This window comes from Falco peregrinus, chromosome 7, assembly GCF_023634155.1.
Source record: "Falco peregrinus isolate bFalPer1 chromosome 7, bFalPer1.pri, whole genome shotgun sequence".
NCBI lineage: Eukaryota > Metazoa > Chordata > Aves > Falconiformes > Falconidae > Falco > Falco peregrinus.
Window position 1 is genome coordinate 10952922 of NC_073727.1, and position 18592 is coordinate 10971513.

An 18592-nucleotide genomic window follows, 5' to 3' on the forward strand; every position below is an offset into this window, starting at 1 on the left:
GGCCAAAGAACAGGTTTGGGAAGCCACTGTGTGCCCATTCCCCATCCTGTGCAATCTGCACAAGAGCTGCCTGCGCTTCAGTCATTGATAATTGAGACAGACAGAGACAGGACTTTTAGAAATGAGTCTGACATACCACATTCCCTTGGCGATGACCAGTGCCAAGTCACATTGACTTCTGCTGTTTCCCTCCCACTCTGGACCTTATCCCAAGGTTATCTCAAGGTTGGAAGGGACCATGGTCCTCACTTCTCCTAGCCTGAAGAGCTGAACTCTGTGTATGTTTGTTTGTGAAATGACTTCCTCCCTGATTATAGCTGTCCTTTTGGAAGGATGCCATATCTCTATTCATTGAAAATTATTGGCTAAAAATAACCATATTGTTTGGGCTTCTGCATTTATTGCTAGCTGTCAGTTGGTGTTGTACATCCCTTGATGACTTCACCTCTGACTTCCAAACCTGCAACGCTGCCTTTCTGCTTCCTTCCCCTTGGCTATCAGCTTCTATTTTCTGTCCATTTCAAGCGCCCTCTGTCCCTTTCCCAAAGTCCACCCTGAGGCCCCATCCTTTTCACCCCTCCAGCCAAATCCCAAATCAGACCAGAAGCAGCTCCACAGGAGAAAGGCCACAGGCCACCCCACAGAGGGGAGTGAGCAAGTGGCTGTCACTGAGCAGAAATCTTACCCTGCATGGTCAGGCAGTGCTATGGTCTGGTGAGAAGAAGCTGCATGAAAATTTGTGTTAAAATCTCATCCTAACCAAAGCTTCCTCCAGTGCACAAGTCTTGACTCCTTTCAAAAGCTTTTATTACACATTTATTCATTACTGGGAGGGTTGCTAGGTCAGGAGATCATGAGATGTCTGCTTGCCTAGATCTGCAGAGCTTTCCAGGCTGCTGTGCAGCTGTATCGTGTCATTCACATCCCCTGGATTTTTTTTCTGTATAGATTTTGATTACACATAAAACAGCACACTATTTAAAAGAAAAACACTGATGAAAAAAGAAATAAGAGCATCAATGGAGCTGACTGCACTGCACATTGATTTCAAAATCAGATTTTATAGGACAGCAGATTTGTGCAAGTCTCTTACTCCAATTAGATTTCCAGTTACAGCGAGCATTGTCAGCTGAAAAGAAATGTGTTAACAGTTCAGCAAATGCTGAACCACAGTGGACACCTTATAACTAGCTTATGTCATTCCAGTGTGCATAAATTGGCTGTTGTCATTTTCCCTGTAGTGATGGGTGACATAATACGCTAACGTCAAGACGCAACCGCAAGAGAGTCCAACTGAGAAGAACACAATCTTAGTAGGTGTTAGGTTTGAGGAGGGATTTATAAAACTGCTGCAGCAAATTCATTCACAATCTTCATTTAATCATTGTGCACAGAGAAAAGCATGTCACCGAGTATAGCAATGCCTCAGCCTCCAGAGCCCTGCCTGACAGCAGAGAATCACCCAGTCTGCAGGCCAGTGCTATGTATTCGTCATCAGGCGCCTTCATATTTGAACCCTAGATCTATGCTGCCTTTTTTAACAGTGGAGAGGAATAGTAACTGAAAATGAACAATGCTGAATGCATTTTCATCTGCCTGGCACCCAAGACCTCAGCCCAACTGCAAACTGTATATTTGCTGCATAAATGAGCTCAGCTAATAGTCCCACCCAGAGCAAAGGAGTGATGCTTCATATCTGTCTTAGGCCTTCAACACAGTCACAGAAGCACAGAATCACAGTCATCAGGGTTGGAAGGGACCTTTGGAGATCATCTAGTCCAACTCCTTGCTAAAGCAGGTTCTCCTAGAGCAGTTGGCACAGACTCGCGTCCAGGCAGGTCCTGAATGTCTCCAGGGGAGACTCCACAGCCTCTCTGGGCAGCCTGCTCCAGTGCTCTGGCACCCTCAAGGTAAAGAAGTTTTCCTTATATTCAGAAGGAACTTCTTGTGTTTCAGCTTGTGCCTGTTACTCCTTGTCCTGAGCACTACTAAAAAGAGCCTGGACCCCATTCTCTTGATGCTCTCCCTTAAGATATTTGTAGACATTGGTAAGATCCCCCTCAGCCTTCTCCTCTCCAGACTGAACAGGCCCAGCTCCCTCAGCCTCTCCTCAGATGGGAGATGCTCCAGTCCCCTCATCACCTCCATAGCCCTCCGCTGGACCCTGCCCAACAGTTCCCTGTCTTTGTTGTAAGATTTCCTTTTGCAGGGAACTAAGGCACAGAGCAAATATGTACCAAGATCTTGTTTGAGCTGAGGCAAGCTTCTGCTGGTAAGAAAAGGAGCAGAGTTTATGTTCAGACCATCTTACTTAGGTCTCTGATCTAAACTCTAACCCCACTCACTAGCAACAGAGGGAAGTTAATGTCTGATGTCTCTGATTGCCCTGTGTAAAAGATGGGGCAAAGAACTTTTCCTCCCGTGAGGAGACTGCTTTTGTCCAAAGAGCCCTGTTATGCTGTGGCAGTGTGACCTGGCCTATCCTATTCCCTGGTGAAGGATGGGACAGCTCTGCCATCTGCCCTGGAGAGGCTGGCTCACCTGGGCACGGGGCGGCCAAGGGCTGCTGCAGCCCAGCTACCCGGGTCCCCTCCTCACAGGTCACTATGCCACGTAAGCTTAGTCACATCCTAAACCACATTTTAAAGCAGCTCAGTCTTTGGCCTTCCTATTTTTAAAAGTTCCCCACAGAATTTCGCTTCTCTGATTTCACAAAAACCTTCTCGTTACCCAACCAAACATATCGCTAGCCGGGAAATGCTTCTCGTGACCAGAGATGGCCAGGCTCATGTGGTTCCCCTGCCTGCTGCCTCCTCTTACGCTGCCAGATGCAGAGCACTGGGCTAGGGGGACCTTACTTTGTGCAAAATGCCATGGATTGCTGGGAAAGAGCTGATAACAGTGCTGTGATGCCCTACAACAGGACTGCTCACAGACCTCTGGAAAAGGGAGCCTGCCCCTTTGCCAAGACTAAGCTGGTGAACCTGCACGGCTGGCCCCTGGGTCCTCCTTCCCCAGCCCGGTCATGAGGTCCTGCAGGGCAGCGGAGTAGGTAGCAGGGACACCCTGGAGGCTGGGACAGCCTGTGACGTGTTCTGGAGAGGACAAGGGAAAGCTCCTTGCACCCTTATCTTCTTTGAAGATTCAGGGATATGGCTATAAAGCTGCAGATCTGTGTATCTGTTAACACATCTGAGGAGAAGAAAAAGATACATTAAACTCCCATTAAACTGACAAAACAGCAGAGGGTCTGCCTCTGCTGAGAGCCTGGAACAAAAAATGAAGCTACTCTATCCTCTGTGCAAACAGTAAAACAACGGGCAGGATCCTGATCCCCTCTCCCCGTCTTTTACCCAGGGCTGCCTCTGGGAAGCTCCACCATGCTGCTGCCGCAAGTTTACTTCAAGGCAACGAAGATCTGCATGAGATCCAGGGTAGTTTTAAAGGCTTAAAATAGGCCACAACTTGGCGAAAAATCTAAATTAAAAATCTGTTTCCAAGGTTTTGGCCAGCAGCTCCCGCCGTCACGGCGGCGGGCTGGAAAGCCGGGTGTGCAGCTGTGTATGGCTTCCCACGTCCAGGGCTGGAACATTTTAATTGGGGAAGTGTGGAGAAATCTAAAAGGCCAGGAACCCATTAAGAAAGAGGAAGGCTTGAAGATTCTGGGAGGGTCTGGGGGTTTGCTTTTACAGAAGCAGAGCAGTGGGCTGCTGAGCCATCCCAGCCCTGTTGTTAATCAAAGGAAGCATCCTGAGAAAAAAAGCCCCGCAGTAACCATTTTATTTGTTGCAGGGGTGTCCCTTTTAAAACATATATAAATAGAGTGAATGATGTATAATGCCTGCCTAAGTATTTATGTGCTTATTTCCTAAGTACTTAGTTGTTTCCTTGATCCTTGCCAGTGTTGTGCCTATAGCTCAGCTCTGTCGGCACCAATTAAGTTTTACCCGCTTCCCAGAGCAGTGAATTTGCCCTGCTTGTTTTTCCCATCCTTTCCCAGATGCTGCCCTTGAACAGACTCTTTCAAGCAAATATTGCAGGCTTCAGTATCGTATCGGCTGACTTCAGCTAGAAGAAAAGACTGAAAGCATGTTATGGTAAGGGAGCAAAGTACATGGAGGGACCAAATTCCGAGCAACTAGGTTAGGTTTGCTTTTAGTTCTGAATTCAGCTGCTGCGTTTCAGACCTAGAAAAGGTGTTATATGCTAGAAACCTTGTCTAATCTTTTCCAGCCATGCCATTTAGTCTAATAAAAGACAGCCTGGGGGGAAAGGTCTCAGAGTTAGTGAGAGGAGTGAGGTACCCAGCTCCCACAGCTCCTAAATGCCCCTTTGCTGCGGCAGGGTGGCTTTCAGAAAAAACTCAGGGGAAGACATGAGCACAAAACAGGGGTGCTTATGTGTGAAGGCAGATCTTAAAAAACACCTTGGCTTACCCGTGTCCTTATACTACCACGGTTATAGCAAGACTGTCACTGATATATTTCAGTCATGTCATCCACTTGCCATTATTCCTGTGAAAAAGAAAGAGAGGACTCATGTTTCCACTGCATGGCTGCAGCGTGTGCGATTAGAAATAGCTGTGTATGTATCAGTGGAAATTTCCAAGGGCAATACACAAGGTGCTTCCTCTTTTTCTTCATAACAGACGATTCTCTAGCAGCTTCCAGGCACAAAGATCTGTGTGAAAATCAAAACAGGTTTTAACTCTTGTATGCTTTTCTTTTAATATTCTCCATAAAAGCAAAAAAGAATCACAAAAAATCTTCAGTAGAACATAATCCTTATAGCATACGAGGACAGTCCTTTAAAAGTGCAGAATTGTTACAGTTAATCTGCTTGTACAAGAGGAATCCTTGAAAAGCAATAAAAGTCTGTAGAATGAGCACAAGTGTTGAAAAGTAGATCAGTTCAAAACCTATGATTAGTTTCCTGGAGAATTTCATCCATGTCAGTCCAAAAATGCACAGGCATGCACATGCATACACACACCCACAAATCTAAATGCTTTTGTTAGAATATTTTTATGACTGAGTATTTTTCAACAGAAATATTCTGAACTGCTCCACCAAAAGTCTCTTTTTAATCAAAGGAAATTGTGGAGACCCTCGACAGTATGAAATGTGTTTGCAACAATCCTTTATTATTAACTCCTGATGGTGCATCTGTTTCATCCTATTCAATAAAGCCTTTTATAGATTTTGATTCTTTCCTTTCTTGCAGCAGGCTGACACTTCTTGCTGTAGGCTCTGGACGTGTACCCTTTTGTTTCCTTGTCCTTCCATGTGCTGTTGCTGTCTTGGAGCCTTCCATCCAGGGATTACTCTTGTTCCCTGCTGCTGTTTTGGTGAAGATCAGACAACCTGGAGGTTTTTTCTTAACTTTGCCCTTGACTTGGTTTATGCCTTTAGAAATGTCTCTAGTATTTCACTTTATACAACAGCCCACTTTCATAAAACTTGTGAAGGCTAGTGGGGTTTTCAGCAGTCACACCTCACACCTCAGATGTATATCTGACTGCCTTCCATCTATCCTTTAACATAACACTTGTTTTCAGCCTTCCACCACTCAATATCACCTATTTATTTTTCTGTTTTCACATTATTATATTTTCATTAGCTTTAAAAACTGCTCAGGAGGCGAACCATTCAAATAATTCTTCCTTGTTGTGTAACACCTTTGGAGGCCTCTATGTTACCATTGCAACCTATAGATACCGGCCTTGAGATAAACTGCAACTATTTCCCCTGTCCGTACGTGGGAAAACCCATGTTTCAACCACTGAAGGTCCAGAATACGCATAGGGTGGATTCTCAGGTGATCATGGTGATAAACCCCATGTTTAAAAGGAACTTTAGCCCCATCCCTGAAAAATCTTGAACATCTAAGGGCTCCACCCTTACCAGTGGGTCTTCCTCCAGGAGGGCAAACTTCCTGCAGAAAATACACGTGAACTCCCTTTTTGCTTGCTGCTTCACTGCTAAAGGTTATGAGCCTGCTAATTACTCTGGGGAAAAAACCACGGCCGCACTGTTTGCAAAAGGGCAGATCTTGCTGATACAGAACAGCTCCCACTCAGTCCAGCCTTCTTTAATATTGTGAGACAATCATTCGGACACAGCAGAGGTGTCTGAGCCTGATACCCATAGCTAAACACAAGTATTGATCCGGAACAGCCTTACTGTGCCATCTGGGTTGCAACGAATTCTGGGGACTTGGCTGGGTCTCTTAGTCAGACCAACCGTAGCTGTCCTTCCCCCACCTGGGCTACTGTCCAGGCATCCCATGCAGACTTCTGGCATAGACACAGGCATGCTGAGCTGTCAACTTTCAACATAATCATGAATCATTACTGTAACTGAAGGCACCATTCCTACTGTGAGCTGCAGTAAAGGCCTTTGCTACCAGAAAGGAGATTAGCTCATATTTACCCAGTTCACAGACAGCTACATCATTTGAATGATGCTCAATATCTCCACTGAAGAAGGTTATGTGCAACTCAAAAGAGCCGTTCACATTTGCAAAACAGTTCCAAGAGATTGCTATAAATCTTATGTCTTTTGCCTAGACAGAACTGTGTTTGAGATGCTTCAGCCTGGTTTGATAGAAATGGCTGTCAAGATCACAGCCAAACTGGCTGTTAAAAACTGCTTTTGGCAAACTCCGTTCCCTGCCACTGAACTCCAGCCTCCCAGAGGCAGTGTTGCTACCCTTTGCTAGGAAAACTGCTTCTCCCTGGTCCATCACTAAATCTCTGGCCTGGGAGTCTCTAGGCTGACCACACCAAGAGAGTGGGAAATCATTTTCCCAGATCACTGCACTATGGCCCCTCTCCAGCTTCCACCCCAGCCCCTCCCCAGAAAGAGCTGTTCTTCTGGTGGTGCCCTTTGCGTCCAGGTGAGCAGTGGAAAAGTGGCTATGCCTGCACATTGTAAAAAAAATAAGGTATTTTCCAGTGTTAACAACGCTGACATCAAGTGATGTATTGCCTTATAAAATGATCTTTTTGGTCTTTTTTTCACCTTTGTTCGATGGTGTATTTTATCCCTCAAACCCCATCTTACCTCAATAAATTGTTCCTCAGTAATTCTTCTAAGAGTCATCAATGTCCTTCGTAGATGACCTTCTAGAGGTCAGGAACAAGCCTCAAATTCAGTCAATGACTGTTTCTTCATAAGTCCAGTAATTCATGGCCTCGGTTCAGCCTTGGTTCCCTTCATTCCCTCCTCACCACTCCAGTGCAAGGTTGAGACCCAACTGCTTTGCACGTGCTCTGCACAGAGGTGCTGCTGATGGCTGTGAGTTGGACCTTGGGGAAGATGGAGATCACAGACCCGGAGGATGCACTGTCACCAGGGAGGCTCACATGTGGGCCAGGGAGCTCTGACAATGTAATAAAGGGCTGAGACAGCCGAACAATGCAATTGTCTGTGCTAGGGAACTGTGTAGATATTGATGATAAAAAAACCTTCAAAGTCTGTGTTCTGGATATCTCTAGGAGCACTCCTGTCTCTCTGCAGCATTGGATGCCAGCCCTCCATGTTCAGACAGAAGGGGAAGTAAGGGTAGGATGTTTCTGACAGTGCAGTCTCAGACCCAAGTCACCCACATTTGATATGTGTTGTGGCTGCTCTTAAAACGCATTTGTTTTTCAAGTACATTCCATTCAAACAGCTTTCTGAAATTAAAATATCTACCCAGAGGTTGCAGCTCAGCCTAGTGCACACCCCTTGCACAGAAAGGCTGCAGTTCTGTGTCTGTGCACGTCCATCCATGCCTCTCCCGTGTAAATGTGTCCTTCTTGCTCTGACCCCAGGGTTTAGCTGCAACAGCACCAGGCAATCTTTTCTGCTCAGGTTCACAAAGAAGCAGTGCTTAAGTATTCCTGTGAGCAGCTGATGAATTTGGGGGTGTCGCACGGTAAAACTGTTTGTGTTTTATAAAGAGCACAAAGAAGCCTTAAGGAATATCCTCGCAGGAATTTTTGCTGATGCAGTTTGTTTTGTTGCTTCCTAATTGGAAGGAGGCCTTGTTACCAGGATTTGTGCTCAATTGCACAGATTGTTTACCTGCTGTGAGCGAGCCGCAGCTCTCTTATTTTAAGTCAGAGCTGCTAATACCATTATTTTCTGAGGACACAGCCAACAAAAATATCAAAGTTGCCTGAGGTTAACATGATGGTACCTCCCCTCAGCTTTGGCCTCCAGCTATAAGAAGCTTTGTGGTTACTCAGGGAAAATCTCCCAGTTCTTGAGAGTTTAAATTTCAGCTTAAGTGGATATAAAGGAAAATATATTTATGCTACTTAAGGGTTGTTTCAAGAACTATGATGGTTTCAAGAGTAGAGTCCCATTCTTGCTTCCCAAGCCCTTCTGAGAACTTCTGCCTAAACCCCAGGTGACTTCATCTGAGAAGCAGTTGCAAAGAGCCTGGGAGACACCAGCCAGTACACAGCAGTATCGATAACTGGGACTGGCAAAAACGGGATTCTGTTTCTGGACGTTCCCCAATATCTTCAGCGGGGTACAGTGAGGCCAGGAGCCCTTCGACCCCAGGTTGGGTGGAACATGGTCAAAAAAAAGAAGTCCCTGACATGGAGGACGGGTGGATCTTGGACCACAAGGCAATGAGGAATGAGGATCAGTGATTCACTGCATTTCCTTGGAATCCCTCAGCTTTATTAGGAACGGTCCATTACAAGGAATGAAAGAAGAAGCTATGTTCCGATACATTAAAAAAAGGAAGAAGGCAGGCAATACTCTCAGCAAGTCAAACTAAGGGAAACTGGCAACTCTTTTGTTTAAAGGGTGTCTTCTCAGAAACCTTGGTTTAATTTAACATGAATGCAATCATCAGTCTCTTATTTTAATGGATTGTTCTCAATAAATTTATAATCTTTTCCCCAAAGCATGCCTGTATTTACATATTCAGTGCTTATACATAAAACAGGAAATATGTGTTTACTAACCCATTACATTACTCTTGCAGAGTGAGGGGTTGGTGGTTGGTAGGTTGGTTTGGTTTTTTTTTTCATTTATCAGGCTGATTGCAGTCTTTCTTTTTTAATTGAGTACATGTGTGTTGTCTACATCTGTGATGGCAGAGCCCCAAAATGGTGTGTGAAATCAGGAAGCGGCTGTTATTCACCAAAGACCACCACTTATTCACATGCTTCTGTCTGAAACAGGTGGATCTGGAGGGAGTTATTTTGAGCTTAAGTTAATGCTGACCTCAGCTGAAATAATTTGCCCTCTCACTCTTCCTCCGATACAGAGTCAAGAGGGAGTTGTCTGACTGCTGCGTGTGATTGTACACATCTGTCAACAGAATCAGAGATCCAAATGCAAAATGTAGCACTCAGGAACGCCGTGTGGGTTTCCGACACTCCCTGAAGGACGTGAGGACCATAACCCAGTGAATGGATTACAATAAGGCATAAATAGAGCATTTTTATCTGTGACAGATGTAATCCTGCTCCAGCGTTGCTTATGTTATTTAAAGGGAAATGGTCTCTGTTTCAGCTTTCTGAATTTCCAATGAGAAAGTAAGTCATAAGTGTTTTTCCATGCGAATAATTCTAAGCCTCCTTTGGAAGTGGTTTGGCAGCGTTGTTTCGAAGGGGGCTGGCCGTTACCCCTCGCAGAGCACCCCTTCCCTATGAGCACAAGATGGGGAAGGGATGGCTGGCTTTCACATAGCTTGCCACCCCAAGCAGGGAAAGGCTTGCTTTGCTGCCCCGGCTTGCCATTCAAAGCCTGCAGCATCGCAAGCCAGCCAGGCTGTAAGAGAGTTATGAGGAATAATGTCCCAAAGCCAAGAAGCAGGTGTGAGACATGCTTCTCGCTTGCGCAGACATATGCTACAAAATGTTGCAACCTTTCCTGCATAATATCTTAATGTATAGTCATTAAGCAGGACAGAGTGGAGAGTACACATATGGAAAATGTCTCTTATTTGGAGACAGGGGCACGTACTTTCCTTTTGATGCTGGCACGTGCAAGGAAATACTGATACACTGACTCCAAACTGCCGATCACAACCTGATAAGGAGCCAATCTTGAAGAAGGCAGGAATTTTATCAGGTTTTAGGCCAGAAACACTTTTTTATGAATTATTCTCAGAAGTGACACAACTGGATTCTGGATGACTGCATCTGGATTTCAGTGCGCCGGTAAGTCCTACCAGGGAAATAAATTGAAAGGTGAAGACTGGGAGTTAAGGCTGTGCTAAGTTCTGGTAACGTGGGCATTGAGTTAGCTTACTCCTTTGGACAACCTCCAACGTACTCACAGCTTTTGAGTCAGGAAGGGAGATGTGCGTGTCAAATAGCTGGGTGTAACCGAGTAGAGCATTCACATCAATAAACGGCTGGATTCTAACACCTTTGAAATGCTGGATTATTTTAGTTTTCCCAAAAAGTAGATCCTGATGAACTCCAACAAAATCTAAGATATTCTAGACCCTTTAGCCAGCCAAGAGGCAATCACAGACACTGACTTGCCATAGGAAACAAACCCACAGAAGAGCTGATGGCTGGGATTTAAGGAACTGTTGTGTTGTATTACCAGGCAAAATCTGGTAGAATTCAGGCAGGACAAAGCAATTCTGTCACTGAAAAGACTAATTAAAAGAAGTAAAGTAAAAGGATGGTTATCTGCAGATTTTTGAAAGATTCAGGCATTACGTGAGATTAAGAATGATGTTTCTATTAGCACTGAGATGAAATCAGGAAGTTTAAAATTTTGACTGAACTTCCAAAAAAAAACAAACCAAAAACCAAAAAACCACAAGTCCAGACAATATGATCTGTGAAATAACTTTTCATGGGAAGGGATTAATTAGATGGACTGCATGGCACAACAGGCATTTTTTCAACTCTGTCTCTATTTGTCTTTAGCTACAGAGACACATCATACCGATATAACAATCCAGTGATTTTGTAGACTTGGTCTTTTGATGCAGACACATAAATATACCTCAACAAATTCCTCTCTCTCTCTCTCTCTCTCCCTCTCGGCCATTGTAGCTTAGATTCTTATACAGATCGCACCATGCACTGCTGGTCTGTTCCCAGCTGGGAAGATGATTGGTGACTTCCAGGTCAAATAAATTCAGCAGGGTCCCACAGCAAAAATAACACATTGACGCAAATCCATGCTCATTTATTCAGTTGCTATTGAGTCCGCGCTCAGGCTCAGTCCCATTGCTTGTACTGCCCCTTCCAGATGTGTGCACACAGGGACAGAGACATGGGCACTGGAGCCACACAGCCTCCCGCTGTCACGTTTTTCCTCCTTTTTTGTTAGCCTTTCACTTCCACTGCTTCAATCCCAGACAGGTGAAATCTTGGGCTTTCCGTCAATGGTGCCCGGAGAAGCAGAGAAGATACTACCAAGGAAGCACATAGCTCTTCTACTCCCCAGGGGAGTCAGTGGAAACAGAGATTTATGGTTCCTTCCCTTTGCATGTTCCGGAGAACTAACAGGTTGCAAGAGGGGGGAGTTTGCCTCATGCCTGTGCATTAAAGATTAGGTTTGTGCAGCACGAGCTATAACATGCACTTTCATGGTGGTGTTACTTAGATGTTACTGACTGTGAAGTTTTGATACCTAGCACAATTACGAAATTTCCACGATGAAAGAGATAAACCTTGCATACCTGTCAGCTGTGCAAGCTACTTCCCAGAGCGTACCTTTAGCAAGTGACACCCCAGTGGCTTGTAGGACAAGGAATTTGCTTGAGAAGTTTGTGGGTGATTTTGAAAACTGAAGAAATATGAGGGCACCGTTGTTGCTTCAAGGGCAGCTCCCAAGCAGTCAGTAAAAAAAATGTGTGACACACAGTGGTCATGGAGAACAATCTCTCCCTGTCCCCTGCCACCCATCCAGAGTAAAGTACCCTGGAGCATCTGCCCTCAGAAAGCCAGCCCATACCTTGTTTTCTCCCGTATAAGTGTCAATGCACTGAACTCACCCTGTGACTCCCTGTTGTTTATAGCAGCAGCGCATCTTTCCACTCCCTGCCAGGGAGGAAAGACTCTCTGGCCTTGCCACAGTTTGTTAATGGCACGAAGCGTTTGATTTCTTCCAAGCATGAGGGCATATTTGGTACAGCCAAGACAAGCTGCAAAATTCTTCTGCTTCTTCCATGACCTGTCATCACTTGCCTTCTAGCCAAGACATGGTTTGGAAGATTCAGTGGGTAAACAGCATGTGGAACAAATTATATCTGGAAAGAGAAGAAATCTAAAAATCTAAGTAGTGCTGAACGTCTTGCTGGCTTTTGTGCGGGGATCTTCTTGCCGGTCTCTGCAGGCAGTTGGTGGACAAGGACTTTTCTTTTATTGATATTACACTGTGCTCTTCATTTTTATCTCCCAACTGTACCTGCTAGTAAGCACGTGATGATCTTAGCATGCATGGCATGAAATCAGGTTTTGCAGAAACCCACCTTTCAGAAGGAACACTCCAAGCCTGTGCCAGGTATCCTCTAGTTTGTCTTCTGTCTGTTACCATGTGTTTATATGTAACTTGAGGATGTTAACACGGTTACATGTAACACAGTAGGGAACAAACTGTTTTCAGTTGCAGGTGTGGAAATAGTATGACTGACACTCATATATTTAAGTCAATTATCTACCTGTATTACAAATGACATAGACAGGGTTCTAAAATCAAGTCTCTTTGCCTCTGACTGATGATGTTTCTTTCTTTTATGTTATGACTGTTGGGTGGGGTTTTCCTAGTTTGGATTGTTAATACAGAGTTGTTTTCTTTCCTGCTTTTCTAGTTCCTGTATGCCAGAGAGAAGACCTGGATTTGATGTCAAACAACGTAGAAGAACATTTCAGTATGGAATTATAGCAACAGAATTTTAACTGACATAGTTCTGTTAAATGTTGTGCATTAAGTTCATAGCCTGGCCTGTAAAATCCACTTTAAAAACCACTTAAACTATTTAAACTGCTCAGTGGTGGCAGTATAACACGAAAGAGGAAAAGAACAAAGCCAACGGTGCTGATTTCCCTTGCACCTCTGTGCAGGGAATCAGAGTCATGAAGTTTCCCATCACTGCCCCGCTATGGGCAGTGCTTCATTGCTCCCTGCGGGCACAGCACACCCAGGAAGGGGTCCCTGCCTCCCCCCGGCCCGCTCTGCTGCAGGGAGCTCTGCTGAGACGGGCATTTGTCAGGGACCGAGTGGATGCTGGAGTTGGTGGGAAGGCTGGTGGGATGGAGGACCTACGTTGGCCAGGATGGGGACGCTCAGAGGGAAGTGCTAAGCTCCATGCAGCATGTGTCACTCAGGGGGACAAGGCTGGTGGGCAGCCGGTGTAGCCGTAGCCCTGCACCTAAAGGGCTGTGTGTGGGGCTCGAGGGAAGCACGCCTGGTGCAGAAAGAAGGGAGATGAGAGAGGGCTCCTCTCTCCACCACTGTGCAGGTGCTGTGCCTGCCACTTCTCATTTTCTGCGTGGCTATTTGGGACCAAATCCTGAATGGCAGTAGTGTTTTTCCACAGAGCTGGGATGGAGCTCAGTGTTCTGTGCTTAGCTGTCACGTCGCCCCTCCATGCATTTGCGCTGTCCTCACCACGCTCTCATTTACAGGAAAGACAATTAAGTTGCTCAGGAAAGGTGAAGATGCTCAGCTAAGATGAAGTGCTGGTTTTTCTTGAGATTCAGCTTCTTTCTTGCCCAGTTAGGATCGCAGCGGGGAAGTGACTTGCTCAGCCATGCTCAGTGGTATGTCTGCAATTGTTCCTTAACCTCCCTCTATCTCCAGGACCACACGACCAACTAATATTGGATCCCTGGGGAGAACTTGCTCTGTGCAGCTTTGTCCTTTTAACCTTTTAATGCTCTTCCATTTTAAGCTGTTTGTGGCAAGACCCAGACTTAAATTGCTGAACGCAGATGTCACAAATTGCTTTTCAATATGCTCTGGTGATGCCTGGAGCTGCTGACAAGACCTGAAAGGGTGAGTTTTAAAAGAAGGTTTTAGTTTGAACAAGCTATAAACTGCTCTCTCCTAGTTCAGCATCTGGTCCCACATGAGTGATGAACCGACTAGTACAAAGGCAAAACAAAAGTATTTTCCCAAAGAATGGGCTCATGACCTGTGAAATTCTTTGCCAAAAGATGAAAGCAAATGTTATAAAGAAACAGGGAATTTTGAAGAGGTGGGAAGCCTCCTTCCACAGCAATGTTCAAGGAAAGATGAAGAGGAAATGCAGAGCAGGGCAGTTTGTAATTGCCTTCCACAGGATTACTGCTGTGTCCCCCCCGAGCAGTCCACGGCGGGGACTGCCAGATACGGGGACCTGGGCAAGATGGATGCTCCCTCCAGTCGGTTATGACAATTGCTGTCTCCTGAGGGACCTTTGATGGTTCAGTCAGGAGAAACACAGCCTTCAGAACACCACCTGGAAAAGGTACTGTTCCTGCAGCGCTACCATCACCAAAACCAACAAAGCAAAAATATGTTTAGGAAAAGATGTGCCTCTTTGGTGCTTCCCAAGAGAGTGGCAGGGAACTGAATGGAAAAATCCTCCCCCTGGCACTGCGACACATTCCTCACAAGCACTACCACAAAAATTCTCCATCTACTCCTCTGGGCTTTAACGCAAAGAAGACATGCCAAAAATGGTTGGGGACAATTACATCTTTATTTGTTTATTATCTTCTTTATAAGTGTGTTCATCTGGGTGTTAATGTCCATGATTGGCTGTTCAGGTTGTGTTCCTCTTTCAATTATGGGAATGTCTGAATCTTATTTTACAAAGAATGTTTTTCTTTCTTCCTCCCCCCTATCCTCATCCTCTCACCCTAATTTCTGGAGATGCCTGGGGTCACTGGCCTGCAGTTAGTGACTGGAAGATTCTACTGTGTTAACTATATTTTATACTTAATATTTATATTAATATTGATATTTGATATAAAACTGCTAGGCATGATTCTAGTGCAGATGTCTAGTTATTTGCCTTTTTTTCAAAAAAAATACAACATTCTCATTAATTCCCTCACCACCAATGCAGACCAGACCAGACTGTGAACACCTTGGTGGCAGGGCTGGGTGGGAAGACATAAGATTTTCTTAAAAACTTTTTTAAAAAAACACCTTTCTTAAAATAAGCTGCTGCTGGTTCACTGAGGCCGTGTCTGTGCCACCAGACGTCAGCTTGTCCTAAACACGAGGGAGAAGCGGGGGTGGTGGACACATCCACCAGCCTGCCACCTCCCAGTGCTGGCATGGCCTCTGCCAACCTGGGAGAAACAGCATCACAACGCGTGTGACTCAAGAATTTGGGGCCAGCTTGGGGGGATCATGCTTCACAAATTTGGGTCACGCAGATCTGGGGCTGGGAGAGGGACATAAAGTTACATTTCTGCCCATGCCCAGCAGAAAGAGGTAAATCCCCTTCCCAGTCACAAATGCCCCTGGTCACTGGAGGGAAGATTTGGCTGCTCACCTGCTCAGTTTGGAAAGGACACCCAGCTCACCCTGTACCCTCCTCTGAGGCAGCAAGGCAGGAGCCCCCAGGGCAGGGAGAGGGAGAGCGCCCGCCACCCCAAAGCACTGCAAACTTCAAAGCAGATATCTCAGCTGTTGAGTTCAGAGGAGAGGGAAAGCTGGGGGTAAAAGGAGCTGAACTGAGAATACCTCAACATTGGGGTAAGCTACCAAGCAGGGGAAGGGTGCTGCAGGCTAGCGAAAGGACCATGGCACCCAAGTGAGTAAATTCATGGACACAAGCAAGGTGGGTCTCCTTGTCCTTGATGGAACCAGACCTCCGTCCTGATCAGTCACAGCTCTGTACCTGCTTCCTGACTGCTGCTAACACACTGCATGTTTATTTATCTTTTAAATTCAGAATGTCTATGATAAACACCGGGTAGCACACAGCACCGTGTTTACCATCGCTTCTCCTGTGAGCAGATTTCTTAATTGTCTCGAGTGATGACTGTATATTGCACTAACGGTCCCAGTCCCCATGAGACCTCACGCTTGCCTGGCTTTCCTGCAGGGGTTTTCTCAGAGCAGATGGTTTTGCTCTCAGAAGCTGCGTTTTTTCTAGCAGGAGGAACTGTTACGGCCCAGCAGCTGAGTGGTCCCCAAGGCAGGTGTGGGACTGTCTCTAGAAAGAGCCTTCTGGCAGGAGCAGGGATGGATCATAGCTGGGGCTGCTGCCTACTGAGAGAGCAGAGGCTCACAGGACAGAAACAAAGCACAGCAGGCTGGCACAACCCATTCCTGCAGTAGCACATCTGAACCCTCAGCTTATTTTGAACAGTATTTTGCAATAAGAAAAAAGCTTGATGAGCTCTCTCTCCGTCTGAGCACTTTGCCATTTCACAACAGTGCTAGCTAATCAGGCAATTTTTATGTATGACAATGAACAACCCTTTCCCGTAATGATTTTCTTGCCCTCCTGGTGCATTTCCCTTTGCTATATTGGACAGCAGTTAGAAAGATGACTATCCCCACTCTGAAAATGAAGAGGATGAGATACAGAAAAGTTACACAACCAGGTCAAGACCCAATTGCATTCACAGAAATAGGTAAGAAAGGCCAGAAAATCTTGACAGCTGTATAAGATTGCTTTTTTCTTTTTTCATGGCGCCAGCAGTAGTTCATTCCTTGACACACTGCACTGGATAGGGGCATTTATTACCGGTAAGGTTCATATTGTGTCTTTAATTGTTCCTCATAAACTAAGCACCAACAGAGATCCACTAGTCTTGAGAAGGCACTATGCAAATAATTATTTAACATATTACCAATGGTTACGGTCATTTGGGCACATACACGTTTGTAGATCTGACATGAACTCTGCATATGGAAACCACTTTGTGAACACACAATGCAGCTGCTTTTGAAGTGTCATATTTTAAGGCAATTTTTTTAAAAGCAAATGTCAAAGGAATGCCCCCTCAAGCCCCTAAAAAATCCAAGTGCACATATTTTGACTAATCTCTTGCCAAAGTTTGTTTTTAATTGGCATTTTTTTACATTTAATTACCATATATAAGTGCAGAAAAGCAAGTCAAACCACAAAAATCCCCCTATTCTATTTCACACTCATAATACGTTACAGTAGAATTGTCAAATGCATATATTTTTTAACAAACTTGGAAACCCTCTCTCTTGAGCAGGACGGTTACATTTTTGCATCAAGGCCACTCTGCAATAAAGCCATTTCCCTGAAAACCTCCTATTCTTAGACTAGGGGAAGAGCTTAGTGAGACGCTGTTTCTCAAATATAGTAACAATATGTGCTCAGTAAAGCAGCAAGGGTAACCACAAGGGCTTCCAACAAAGGGATCTGACTTGTACGTGGCAAAGCACTTCCACCAACATTTTGGAGACAAAGCTTTGGGAACGAGTTCAACCCCTGACTTTCATAAACTCCAAACTTGCAATGCCTTTGGGTGCTGACCATTATGATGCTCCTGAGACTTGTTTCAGGGGTGCCAAATGCACCTTGTCCTTGCTGACACACTGGGAATTAGGGATGCTATCTGAAGACTGGGCTGGCAGCATCTCAAAAATCAGTTGCCTGCTAATGAGTTGCCACCTCTGACGAATTGATTGTGAATATTTTAAGTCCTTTCAATTATGAAGCTGTTGCCCACCTGATCCTGTCACTTCCTACAACATGCCTTTCCACTAACTTTAATGGCCTTTGGAGTGGCCCGAGGGAGTGGCTTCTGGACCTCAATACAAACTGGCCCTAAGGGATGGAAAGGCACAGCCAGTCTGTGAGCGCATTAGAAGTTTAACACTTTGGTGGCCTGAAGGCAAAGCTTGCTATGGAAGACTCCATCCCATGGGTCTGTGGTAAAGTGTGTATGGAGTGGAGAGCAGTGGGATGCCAACGAGGGTTAAACCGATGCCCTGAGAAACAGAGAGAAATCGTGAGCTGGGGGCCTTAGAGGCAATGATAGATGGTAACCTAAACACATCCAAGTCAACAACCACCAAAGATGCTGTGAAGTGGCTTTTCTCTGACGCCTCCATAGCCCCCAACCCTTTCTGTTCAGTGGGCAGAGTGAAAGCCTCGCACAACTGTGGGCTTTATGTCTTCGGTTCTGATAGGCGGTGCTGGGGAGCCACAGACAGTTACCCCACCACAAGGAGGAGAAACCCCATGTCAGAGACAGCAGCAGGCAGCACCTTGGCTGCACGTGGGGTGGGGTACGCTACTTGCAGATGGGAAGGTAGTGGTCTTGGTGCCGTGCTTGGCCTCCCGCCTGAGGCACAAATATAAAAATAGGCATCATTTTCTTAGGGCCTCACTAGCAGTGGACTAAAATGTGCTCCAAGCACTAGTGCATTTATTTTTTTCCTCAGACCTTTAAATGTTCGTTTATTGTCATGTTACGCTGCATAAGAAGAAGTGTAGTCCTCTGCCAACAGGACAAAAACATCGTGGGTGACAGATAAGTAAGCTTGCCTGCTCCATCCTCCCTATCCTTTCTGGACAGATGAGCATGTCTCTAAACTTGTTTCACTCTTACCATACAGGCGGGAGACAAGGCCAGGGCAGCTTTGCTGAAAGGCACCGCACTGCACATAGTCTGCAAGAAGAGAGG